Source organism: Capsicum annuum, chromosome 11, assembly GCF_002878395.1.
Source record: "Capsicum annuum cultivar UCD-10X-F1 chromosome 11, UCD10Xv1.1, whole genome shotgun sequence".
Lineage (NCBI taxonomy): Eukaryota > Viridiplantae > Streptophyta > Magnoliopsida > Solanales > Solanaceae > Capsicum > Capsicum annuum.
The window spans coordinates 222750512-222762112 of record NC_061121.1 but is presented as its reverse complement, the minus strand read 5'-3'; the positions used below and the strand labels follow the sequence as shown (position 1 = coordinate 222762112).

The following is an 11601-nucleotide window of genomic DNA, read 5'->3' as shown; positions in this document are numbered from 1 at the left end:
GAGAGTAATTAAATTATTGCTTTATGAAGATACTAGGCTGTGTTTTGAACTTATTTATAATGATTGGTATATAGTTTATAAATTAAATAATTCTATTTGTGTGAGCTCATAAACATTGTCGATTTCAAGTCCGAATATAGAAGAGGAGGGCTGTCGAGGGTCAACTAGAAACAATCTCTCTAACACATAAAGACAGGGACAAGACTGTGCATACATTTTACTTTCTTCAGACTTCTCTTGTGAAATTACATTTTTTGACATAAATCCCGACAGTTTGGAGCTTAATTACAGAAAATTTTGACATTTTTCATAATTACTAAAAATCTCGATTTTGAATCTGTCGAGATACATAATTATCTCCCAATAAATCCAACGGAGATACATTTTCCTATCTAAAGATGCATAATTAGCTCCAGATACGTTTTTTGCGACTTTGGTTCTGTTAAGATACATAATACATCCGACGAAGATACAATTTTTCCTTTGTAAAGATACATAATTAGCTCCCCATACATTTTTTTTTTCAATTTTAGGTATGTCAAAATACATAAATAAGCTCTCGATACATTCAATTGAGATTTTTGTAGTGAAAATTTGTATAAATAAAATAAAGTATAAACCACATAAATCCCTACTATTGTGAAAGTATTTACATATAATCCCGTTAGGCTTTCTCTCTCCCTAATTTGTAAAATATACTTATATATTAGGTAGGCCCTTATACATTGCTGCAATGTATGATAAAACAGATTTGCCTACATTTATGAAAAGAGAAATCAGATACTATCTTTCTCTACCTTAATTAATGCAATTAATTACTGATCATTATGTAGCGTATGATTAAATATAATAACTGAAATTTAAATTTAAAAAAATTCTTAAACATCACTATTAATTGTTCTCATTTACAATATTTTATGTTGTTTATTCATTTTAGCAGATCAAAAAGCCTTATTATTTCCTTCTTATACTATTTTTAGTAGTAATAAATTACATAAAAAATAATAAAATATGATTTTAGTTAAAACATTTTTAAAAATTATGTAACAACAACATAAAATAATATAAAATCTAGTGGGAGTATTTGTTTTCATTCTTTTTCCTTTACTTTAGTAGAAGTAATATTAATACGTATGAATTATTTGTGTTCACATTGATATGATCCATTAAGCTCCTAGAAAATTAATTTCAAAATATATTTTGACGAAAAAAATTATCTTTCATTCACAGAATCATATAAATTTATTATAAATAATTTAAATTCATGAAAAAAAAACATCAGTTAACAAAATAGTTAAATGAGAATAATATGTATTCAAATACAGTTGATATATTCAATTTTATTATTCAATATGATGTATTTATTGAATCAATGCAAATAATGGATAAGTTGGAATTTAAAAGATAACATTATACAATAGTTGCACATATATGTGGGCACATTATACATTTAAAAAATAATCTGCAGTAATATATGATGTCATACTATACATTTAAGTATTAACATTAAACATGTATACTTTTGTATCCTTATCAGATGGTATAATGTAACCTTACACAATATTAATACTTTCTATTTGTATAATACCAAATAATACATAAAATGCCTCTTAAATGTAATAAGAAGTTCTTAATATATAACATAATGAAATATATAGCAGAAGAATTATATTATACATTAGTCTTCCAAAAATAACTAATGTATAATGTCTGATATATTATAACTTATACATTGAAATATAATCTTCCAAAATGTATAATATCACACTATACATATAAAATATTTACCTTATACATTAATTATCTACAAGATTATAATAATTTTAAGAAAAAATTAGTGTTATTGTAATATTACATTGACTACACGATAATAAGGAAAAAGAATGATTCAATTTTCTTTATTACGTGAATTGAAAGTGTACATCTTCAATTCCAATTATAAAAGTAAAGCAAATAGGAGGGGGATGAGAGAGTATTAGTATTACATTAACTTGATTGTAGGCATAAATAAAAGAGCACACATATGGAGTAAAAATCAGTGCACTAAAATAGGAGTAAAATATGGTATTTTGATATGTACGAGGGGATGAGAGAGAAAAAGTGAATTTAAGGGTTTAAGTAATTACTTTGAGATTTTTATAATTTTTTTTTCAATGTGGGATTTTATGTAATAAGATAAAATTACCTTTGTATATATGTAACTTTTAGTAAAATAAATTAAGGTGTATGTTTATGTTTTTTTTTTTCTTTTTGGCTTTCTTATTGTTGTTGTTGGGGTAAACATGCAATTTGTCAAATCATAAGAATAAACTACCTGCTTAACAGTAACAGTTATCATTGGTTTATATGGTGATTATATATTGATTATGCTTTTGCATTCCAGCTAAACTTTGTAAAATAAAGATTATGAGGCCCAAATAATTTAGATTCACATTGGACAGTTCTATTTTAGGGATATAGCACTCCTTACCAATAGATGCGATCTTAAATTTAAATTCTAATATTCTAAGGTTTAAGATTTTTAGCTTCAACATATTGTATTTTGAAAATTTCGAATTTATATCTACTATTTATTGTAATTTTAATATTTTTTACCACATAAATTTATATTTCTTGTCTAAAGCATTGGTTCAGATGAACCATGTGTCGTAATGTTGCATTGGCCTCCGTCTATTAAAGGTGAATTTATACTCGAAGCTTGAATCCAAAAACTTTAGTTAAAAACTAAGAAATACTTATATTATAAATGTTTGAATTCTTTTACTCTAGATTATAACACCCGATGGATCTGTCAAAAATGGGCCGACGATTATAAGAAAAGTAGCTATTGTAGTTCTTAAGCCTGCAAGCAAATTTTTGACTTGAACTTACCTTTGCTAAGAGAAGCGGTATATATTCCGATTGTTATCTATGCAATCGGAATCTATAACTTTTCATGGTGTATACTATGATTATATTGTGCAACACGTTAAATGAGTCTAAATTTTATTTGATATATTATATACAAATAAATTGTCCACCATTGGTTTACATGACCCATTGTCGTTAGCCCATTTTGACTACCTTATCTCAACTCAAGTAACCTTTTAACTTGTTAATGTCCTGCCTATTTAGTGACTCAGTCAATTTTCACCTGCGCAAATTTGTTCGTCTTGCCTATTTGACAATTTTAGTCATAGTATAACTTGTATGATATCGTATTTAATGCCTCCGTCCAGGAGCGGACCTATGTAGGATTTTGGGGTGCTCCGGCACCGACTAAACTCGACGCAAAATAGGTAATAATTACATAGAAAATATAGGAAAATAGATATAAAACATACAAAAGCACCCACTATAACAAAAAGTTAAGTGAGTGCATTGACATTTAGGTTGATCTTAAGGTGCTTCATTCGAAGGAGGCCCCGGATTTGAACCTCATTGAGATGATTTTTTTTTACCTTTTTTCAGTTTTTAAATTTTTTAGCACACCCACTATCCTTAAATCCTGGATACGCCACTGCCCCCGTCTAACAAGTTTATTTCAATACGTCCAATTCAATTCAACCCATCCAATTTAAAATTTCAGTAGTGCCACCTCTTTTATATATACACTAGATACTGTAGCCCGTGCCATCACGGGCCCAACATATGTTATTTACGTTATCTCAATTTATGTGGCACAAATAGTAGTTGGAGTGTCAATCAAATTTTTATTAATATAATTTTTTAAATAATTTAAGTTGCTAATCATTGTGATTTATAGTATCTTTTATGTAATTTAGTAATTTATGTTACTCGCTTTATCCTAAATTTAGAATTTAGTAAGTCAGTCAAATTTTTTTTACTAATATATTTTTTTAAATATTTTAAGTTGTTAATCTTTGCGATTTTAGTATCTTTTAATGTAATTTCAAATAGTTTATGTTACTTACTTTATCGCAACTTATGTGACACTATTAATGTAAGATGGACTGCGTACATCTTACCCTTCCAGACCTCACTATGTGGGAATACACTGGGTTTGTTGTTGTTGTTGTATATATTATTAAAATATTATAAGATGTTAATAGTTATGACTTATAATTATTCTTTTGCATAATTTTTAAATATATAATATTTTATCAAAATAAAGTAAATAAATTAAAATAAATAAAGTACTAAATTTTTAAAACATGTTAACTTCAAAAACATCTTTGGATCAACAAATTACTAAATTAAAACAATAAAACATGCAAATAATAAAATGTCAAAACTATCCCAAATTTACGTGGCACAAATATAATTTAGATAATCAATCAGATTCTTAATATGTTTTTAAATATTTTAAATTGTTAGATATTGTAATTTATAATATTTTTCATATAATTTTCAAATAATATATGTTACTCTCCTTATCCAAATTTTTGCGGCATTGATATTCAATTATATTCTTAAAATAATTTAAGTTCTTAATTATTATGATTTATAATGCTTTTTCTTCTATTCCAATTTAAGTAGCACTGAAATAAATTCGAGAGTCAACCAAATTTTATGATTGAAGCAGCGAAGTAGATATGTCCTAAATGACTTATAATACCTAATTAGAAGTGATATAGCAAAATTACTATGAGAAAATATTTGTGAAAAAAATTTAAATGAGTCTCATAAAAGATGTCATGTTAATTTAAAACATTAATAATTAATTTATCATTTTATGTCAATTTTATTTTTATTAAATATTATTAAATTTTTAATACCTAAATGACTTATAATAATTAATTAGGGATGATATAGTAAAATTATGGTTGAAGCAGCTGAAGTAGACATGTCATGAATGTCTATTTTACTTTTTTTATTAAATATTATTAATTTTCTTATATGTAAATGTGTTACAATAATTAATTAGGGGTAATATAGTAAAATCATGGAGCAAACATACTTGTGAATTTTTTTAAATAAGTCTCATATAAGATGTCCTATTAATCTAAAACATCAACAATTGATTTATTATTTATATCTATTTTATTATTTATTAAATATTATTAATTTTTTAATACCTGGATGACTTATAATAATTAATTTGAAGTGATATAATAAAACTACGATTGAAGCAGCTAAAATAGACATGTCATAAATGACTATTTTACCTTTTTCTAATTAAGTATTATTACTTTTCTTATATATAAATGACTTAAAATAATTAATTAAGGATAATATGGTAAAATCATGGAGCAGCTGAAGCAAGTGAAGAAGCAGGCATGTTGACGAAGAGCTGCCTGCTTGTTCACTCTTATTAATAGTAATAATAATTAGTTTGAGGTAATATAATAAGACTACTATTGAAGCAGCTGAAATAGACATGTCATAAATGTCTATTTTATCTTTTTTAATTAAATATTATTAATTTTCTTATATATAAATAACTTAAAATAATTAATTAGGAATAATATAATAAAATCGCGAAGCAGCTGAAACAGGTGAAGAAGTAGGCATGTTGACGAAGAGATGCCTGCTTCTTCACTCTTATTAATAGTAGTAGTAATAATACCACTTGTATGAAATCATTTTCAACTCCAAATTATGTTATGCCAAAAGGAAAAAGATAAGATGATAAATTTTTTTTAAAAAAATGCCATCATATACTGCTAGATCTTGTAGGGTTTAGCTGCTTTTAATATTTTCTCTAAATTTTGTCCTCTATCCCTCTCCAATTAAGGTGTTCAAATTAAATCGAAAAAAATTGCATCGTATCAAATAGTTAAATTAATCGATAAATGTAGTTGATTAGGTTTGATGGAAATGTTCTATGCGACATGACTTTTTCGGTTCTTTTTTACGATAAGAAATATTCTTTGCATCTAATATACGTAAGGACATGAATTTTTTTTATTTGAGATCAACTAGAGCGAAGTGATTCAGGAAACAAAACTGAAAGATGGGAAACAAAACTGCAAGAGGCTGTTTTCATGGCTAATACACATTATTTATCCTTATTTAGAATGACGTGCATAAATTCTCACTTCAGTCGTGTAAGTATTACTTATGGGGAGTTTTATACTATAAATCACATATTTGTATTAGTAATGCAAAGTTGTACTAGTAATGCAGAGTTTTATCTTAGAAGCTAAACATTTTATTAGTAACATGGAGTTTTATGATGGAGTTTTATTAGTAACTATATATACTTTGGTATGGTATTCGGTATGTCATTTGTAAATATCGTATACCATACCATATACCAAAAAATTTTAAAATGTATACCATATACCATATCAAATATCATAATACCAAAAATCACGATCTCAAAAATTTCAGTTCGATATGGTAATTCGATATATACCATACCATGCCCACCCCTAAATAGCAATAACGTGGATAGCAATGACATGGAACTTTCAAAATTGGATTCTAGCTGCATTGTTCTTATTAATAAGGTTATAAAGTTTAACTTTATAAAAAAAAATGTTTTAACTTTATGATGAAACAGCCTCTCTACCTTAATAAAGTAAGGTTAAGGTTTGCGTACAGTTATGAACTGTTGTGGATACAGGTACCCTCTTGCTCAAGTCGTTCGAGCTTTACCTAGGTAGTACAAGAATATTCACCCGTTGTCCATCGACTACGCCTTTATTGACATCATTACCTGATTCAGCATATGAGTTTGTGAAGAGGCGTAACCAGGATTTTTGCTTAGGGGGTTTAAAATCTGAAGAAAAACTCATCGAAGGGGGTTCAACATCTAGAATATATAAATAAAAATTATTTTAAGCATGTATTAATAATATAATTTTCCGTCTAAGGCAGAGGTGCAGAATTTGAAGTCTGTGGGTGCACTAGTGTTGTCAAAGGCGCACATAAGCCCGGAAGCCAGACTCAAAATGTATTGAGTGCTCACCTCGCTTAATGTGCACTTAGGTTCTAATTTCTAAGACATGCTTTCCCTTGTCAATGAGACTTTTCTGAAGAGATGAATACTAAATAATTGATATTTCACTTAATAAAAAAATGTCAATTTCTTTGTTCATATATTTGTCATTCATGCTTATATTATTAGTCTTGGACTAGACATATATTTATATTATTTTTTTCTTTATGCTTTTTTTTATTACATCTCATGCTTTATTTGTATTTTGTGCTTAAACACAATGGACCTTGAAGTTTTGTTTGCCATTTTTATTTTTGATAATACTGTGTTGCATTAATATTATCTTAATGTAGACGTTACCAATATTTTCAGTGTCAATTAAGGGATATTATCATATTTGATTTGTCGCTAATGGCATGAATAGTACTGAAAAAATAAATATATAGAATAAATACGTGTAGCTTTATTATTAATATGTTGACTTATAACTTCTTTGAACAATTAATTGTGGTAGTTTAGTGGTCAAGGTGTGTCCACCTTACAAGATGGTTCCGGGTTCAAACCCCATTCAAGCACAACAATTTTGATGTTTTAATTTTTAGTAATAATCTTTAAAAAATGTTGTGAGAACCCAAGTTCGATCCCTGGTTACGTGGGCGAGAAGTACTGGCTTCAACCAGTGCACTAAGGTGCACCTTTGTTATTTTATGGGTGCACTATTAACTATATCCCAATTTTCAAGGTATATATACATATATCCACAGAAATTTTTTCGACGTTAAGGGGTGCACATGCACCCTCACCGATATATGTGGGTCCTCCCCTGGTCGAAGGGGGTTAGTCCGAACCCTCTTTAATAGGCTAGCTCCGCCTCTGGGTTTGTGGACACTTCTCGAGCGTTTTTGCTTATTGCAAATGCTCTCACTATACTAAATGAAGATCGATTTCTTACTCCTATAGGATGGAGCTTTGAGGAATATTCTGGGGTCAAGAGAAATTCATTCAATGGGAAATTCTTGGACTTATTTATGCAACACAGTATCAGAGAATTCTTCTAATACTCCTTAACAACTTATTCATTGTTATAAAGCTGGTATCCGGATGATGATTGCTAAGGTGAGTCTTCTGGACTAATTACCCAATAAGTATCTGTTCTTGGCGACTTCATACTTCTCGAATTCATTTAGCCTATCCCAACTTGTTTTGAATTGAGCAGTAGTTGTTGTTGTCGATCATTTATCTAACATTTACCATCTTCAGCAAGCAAAAAGTAATTATGCAAGTCATGTAGGTTGTAATATTCTGTTCCGTTTTATATCTTCTTGTTCTGTTTCTGGTGTTGGCAGAAACTAGGAGCAGTCTGCTTTTCTAAGTTTGACTCTTGTAAAATAGGCCATGTGCATCTGGCAGCTTAATAATCTCGGTATCTGAAGCCTACTTCCTCAGAAAGTTTTGTTATCTTGTATATATTCGGGTACAAAAATCTGTGTACATGCAATACAAACTTCAACTCTAGTTCAAGTCTAAGACAAGAACACTTATGAAGTTACCTAACACCTTCAACACTAGATTATGAATAATCTATCTAAGAAGTGTGTTAATTTTCAGAAAAGAGATGAAATATAATTTTTAAGGCCAAGTCCCCCGACTTCACGGAGTGTCCTTAAGGAATAATTTCCCTTACTGTACCCAAAGTTATGGAATCTTTCTCCCAAGATAAAATAGCCTTCAATCCGAGCAATAGTGGTACCTCAAATTATTGGATTCAACGAACACACTCAACAGTTTGATTAATCACACATAATGTTTTTGAAGAGAAGAAGGGAGTTTGTATTTCATAAAATTCGGGTTTACACCTGTGGATGAAAGCAGGTTTATATAGCCTATCAGATGCAATGGTTCACTTAAAAGGTGTGACCTTTCTGGAAAATTTTGTCTGTTCATCCAAAGAATGTATCTTTTTCGAACAGGCATGCCATTTCATGAAACAGTGTGTCATTTCGTTGAAGGGTTGCATCCCTTCCGAAGCATCACTTCGTTTCTGCATAGCATTTTGAAATAGTGTCAGCCAATGTATGCTTGCATATAATTGGAGGATAAAAAAACACAAAATAGTTGCATTTTCCCCTTTGGTATTTTTGGATCAAATTTCTGTCAAATAAACTTTGTCCAGAAAGATAGATCTCATCGATCGATCATTTGACAAATCCAAATCCAAATCCAAATTTGAAGCCAAAGTCGACCGAGCGATGATGACGACTGCGCGAGGTATCTCTTATTTCTTGCCTCACTTAGCAAGTGGAATAATTATTTCTTAATATAAACACTTGAAAGTCACATTCTCCCACCAATGTTGGAGAATTTGTAGACTTTCCATTTTAGAGTACACTTTTCTTTTTAGTGTTTTCTTCTCTATTTTTCCTTCTACTTGGTTCCCTCTATTTTTCATTCACACTTTTCATATACTTTGAACCCAACAATCCCCCACATGAATGGGGAATGACTATTTTTCATAAAATTTTTACGGACAAGTATGTGATCATCAAGTAAAGACTGAATACATCTGGATAAGTGGGTTTCCCTTTGAACTTTCCATAGTGAACATGCATCAGATGCACTCGGTTATTCAGTAGATTTGATATCTTTGAACCGTCGAGCTTTACTGTATACCTAGATGACATATGTCACACAACCATTCTTTTAGTATTTATGGTTCTCACAATTTTATTCTTTTCAGCCATGAACAGGTCCCAGTTTCATGAGAGCTTAAAGAATAGGCCTTTACTAACATTCTCTTTGAAGCGGCTTCCACTTCGCCCTCACATAGGTGATTTCTAAATATTCAATCCAATAGATTAAACTATTTGGTCAAATCTGCCAAATTTAGATAATCATTAAAAGATTTTTCACCTTAAGTCTTATCATTATTTACTTAACATTATCTACATCACGAGAATGGTTTAGGTATATTGATAATGTTGAACCTGTTAGACACAACTTTGTTTGATCTCCTTGAACCTAGCTCTTGGAATCTCCAGTCTGCTAGGTAGAGTTACCGCCACGCTGACTTCTCTTAGGCCTTAAACCCATTCCCTTGGATGTCCTTTCCATTCCTTATCTAGATAGGCCTTTTGTAAGTGGATCCGACACATTATCCTTTGACTTTACATAGTCAACAGTGATAATTTCACTAGAGAGAAGTTCCCTAACGGTATTATGTCTCCATCATATGCTATGAGATTTACCGTTATACATCATGCTCCCTGCCCTACCTATTACCGCTTGGCTATCATAGTGTATATATACTGGTGCCACTGGTTTGGGCCAATAAGAAATATCTTCCAAGAAATTCCGGAGCCATTCTGCTTCTTCACCAACTTTATCTGATGCGATAAATTCAAATTCCATTATAGAGCGAGCAATATAAGTCTGTTTGGATGATTTCCAAGAGACTGCTCCTCCACCGGTAGTAAATACATATCCACTTATGGATTTTACTTCGTTCAATCCGGTGATCTAATTTGCATCACTATATCCTTCAAGTACCACAAGATATTTATTACAATACAAGGCATAGTCTTGAGTGTTTTTAAGATTCCCCAAAACTCTTTTCATTTCCATCTAATGAGTTTTGTTGGGATTACTCTTGTACCGACTCAATTTACTAATAGCGCATGCTATGTCTGGTTTTGTACAGTTCATTATATACATTAAACATCCCAATACTCTTGCGTACTCTAATTATAAGTCATTTTCACCTTTATTCTTTCAAAGTGCAAAGCTCACATCCAATGTGAGTCTTGGCAATTCCGAATTCCATATACTTGAATTTGTCAAGTACATTTTTGATATAATGAGACTGTGACAATGCCAGCCCTTGTGGATTTCTATGGATTCTTATTTCTAAGATCACATCCGTAACTCCAAGGTCTTTTAAATCAAACTTGCTCTCGAGCATTTATTTCGTTGCATTGATGTCTGAAATGTCTCTACTGATGATCAACATATCATCCGCATATAAACACTCAATGACTTGGTTATTTGGAATGTCTTTAATATAAACGCATTTGTCACATTCATTTATCTTGAATCCGTTTGCCAACATGGTTTGGTCAAACTTTGCATGCCATTGCTTAGGTGCTCGTTTTAGTCCATAAAGTGACTTAACAAGTTTACACACCTTATTTTCTTTTTCTGGAACCACAAAACCCTCAGGCCGTTCCATGTAAATTTCTTCCTCTAATTCTCTATTTAGGAATACGGTTTTCGCATCCATTTGATGGATTTCAAGACCATATACTGCTGCCAAGGCAATTAACATTCGAATCGACGTTACCCTTGTTATTGGGGAGTATGTATCAAAGTAATCAAGGCCTTCTTTTTGTTTGAAACCTTTTACTACAAGTCGTACCTTGTATTTTTCAATAGTACCATCCGCTTTTATTTTTCTTTTGAAGATCCATTTAGAACCTAAAGGGGGAAGATCAACCAATTCCCATGTATGGTTGCTTAAGATTGAATCAATCTTACTATTGACTGCCTCTTTCCAAAAGGATAAGTCTGATGACGACATCGCTTCTTTAAATATTTGAGGCTCATTTTCTAAGAGAAATGTTACAAAATCCGAACCAAACAAAATTGACATTATTTGACATGTACTACATCTTGGATTTTCTTAATTATGTATATTCTCACTTGGTTCATCTCAAGATCGTTTAGAACCCTCACTAGACTGTTCATGTCTAGTTTTATACGGATAAATGTTTTCAAAGAAT

At 30.3% G+C, this 11601-nt stretch overlaps 1 pseudogene; it reads left to right on the top strand.

Moving 5' to 3' along the window:
- Positions 1-5187: 5187 nt before the first annotated feature.
- Positions 5188-7931, top strand: LOC124888978 (annotated as a pseudogene).
- The last annotated feature ends 3670 nt before the right edge of the window (positions 7932-11601 follow it).